This window comes from Phoca vitulina, unplaced genomic scaffold (assembly GCF_004348235.1).
Source record: "Phoca vitulina isolate PV1807 unplaced genomic scaffold, GSC_HSeal_1.0 scaffold92, whole genome shotgun sequence".
In the NCBI taxonomy this organism is placed as follows: domain Eukaryota; kingdom Metazoa; phylum Chordata; class Mammalia; order Carnivora; family Phocidae; genus Phoca; species Phoca vitulina.
Window position 1 is genome coordinate 2,519,327 of NW_022589795.1, and position 1,894 is coordinate 2,521,220.

The 1,894-nt window shown below is 39.9% G+C and overlaps 1 non-coding gene across 1 annotated transcript; it reads left to right on the forward strand.

Annotated features, from left to right (window-relative positions):
- Positions 1-1,035: 1,035 nt before the first annotated feature.
- LOC116627032 lies at positions 1,036-1,152 on the forward strand. The gene has a single exon (XR_004298401.1). It is a non-coding gene; the product is annotated as a U5 spliceosomal RNA (small nuclear RNA).
- The last annotated feature ends 742 nt before the right edge of the window (positions 1,153-1,894 follow it).

Below are 1,894 nucleotides of genomic sequence, written 5' to 3' on the forward strand. Positions count from 1 at the left end.
CAAAAAGAAAACTCAAACAACGAAAAATAAATAATCAAGATGGGGGGTTTATGAGCCTGGGAGTACTGGGTAAACAGAAACAGTCGAACTCTCCAGGCATGGTTTGATCTTAATATCCAGTGAGGTGACCTGCAAACCACATCACCACAATCCCTGTAACTCCTTTTGAAGATCATGTAGCATCTCTGACTAGTACAGAATACAGCTTCCCACCAGGGCTAATCAGATGGAATCCTCCTTCCTCTTCATTTAGAGAAGTACAAAAACCATATATAGGACCAGACAAGACCAGACCACCCAAGTCCCCTCCAACTACTGTTTATTTGGGGATTTTATCTGTACAACACCAAAACAGCTCCGTAATTGGTAAAATTTAGTCAACTGACAAAAATAAAGTTAGTTAGTTATGTCAGTAAAATATCAACCCATTAAAAAGTGGAAAAGTTTCAGGGACAAAGAAGGAGAATAAAAACATGGAGAGAAGAAGAATGTTCTCCTTTAAAAAAAAAAAAAAAGTGGAAAGTTTTCATACCAGTGTCTTGGTCTATGCTACTGTTATAATACCAAATCATTGACTTTGATTTTCAGTTCAAGAGATTCTTATTTTTGTTCTTCTACTAAATCTAACTAGGTTTCCTAAATCAAACAGTTGTTTTTTATGTTATATGCAGATACATTTAGTGGGGACAAAAAACCCAACAGTTTATAAGAAAGTATGTTTCAGAGTCATACTCATGGCTTAGTGCTCTCAAATGGCTCTTGTGAGCATTAATGTAAGGTTCTCACCATTGATCGGTACCGCATTAGAAAGTATGATCTCGGGGTGCCTGCGTGGCTCAGTCGTTAAGCGTCTGCCTTCAGCTCGGGTCATGATCCCAGGGTCCTGGGATCGAGCCCCGCATCAGGCTCCCTGCTTGGCGGGAAGCCTGCTTCTCCCTCTCTCACTCCCCCTGTTTGTGTTCCCTCTCTCGCTGTGTCTCTCTGTCAAATAAATAAATAAAATCTTAAAAAAAAAAGAAAGAAAGTATGATCTCCATACTCTGGTTTCTCTTCAGATCGCATAAATATTTCACTTTTTACTAAAGATTTCCGTGGAGAGAAACAATTCTGAGTCCTTAACCAGTTTTTTGAGAACTTGCTTGGGGAAAAAATAAAATAAAAAGTATGATCTCCAGCAAATCTAAAAACAAAAACAAAAACAAAAAACAGGTGGGAGACTCTACTCTTAACCATATTGTCCCCACATATGAAGCCTTTAGGTCTATTCTTCATCCCTATTCCATCCAATTCTACTCAGCTTCAAAGCTATGCCCCCTCCTCTCGGGAGTGGAGAGTTGCAGAGAGGGCTGCTTAAAAATTTATCCATGGGGCACCTGGATGGCCCAGTTGGTTGAGCGTCCAACTCTTGGCTCAGGTCATGATCTCAGGGTCAGGATAGCAAACCCAGTGTCGGGCTCTGTGCTCAGCAAGGAGTCTGCTTAAGATTTTCACTGCATCTCTGTCTTCCCCTCACCCCTACTCTCTCTCTCTCTCTCTCTCTCAAATAAATAAATATATCTTCAAAAAAAATTATCCACAACACAGTTATGAAATAGTTAGACTTCTGGTTATGTAGTTACCATGACTGCTGTGAGGACAGAATAGCCCATGCTCTTAATTGAAAGGCTATAGGAAGTCAGGCTTCTCTGTGTTTAAGATGTAGAAGGTAGAAGAAATTCTTGTGATAGGCAGGAGGCTAAGTCTGGTCTTCTATTTCTAGCCAGCAATCTTGTTGCATAATTCAAGTTGGAATCTATGCGATCAAAATCTTTATTGACTTTACTACCAGATGAACAAGTTCCTTCAGGATATTCCCTAGCTTCTTATACTTAGACCAGAAGAGGTAAGTTACATA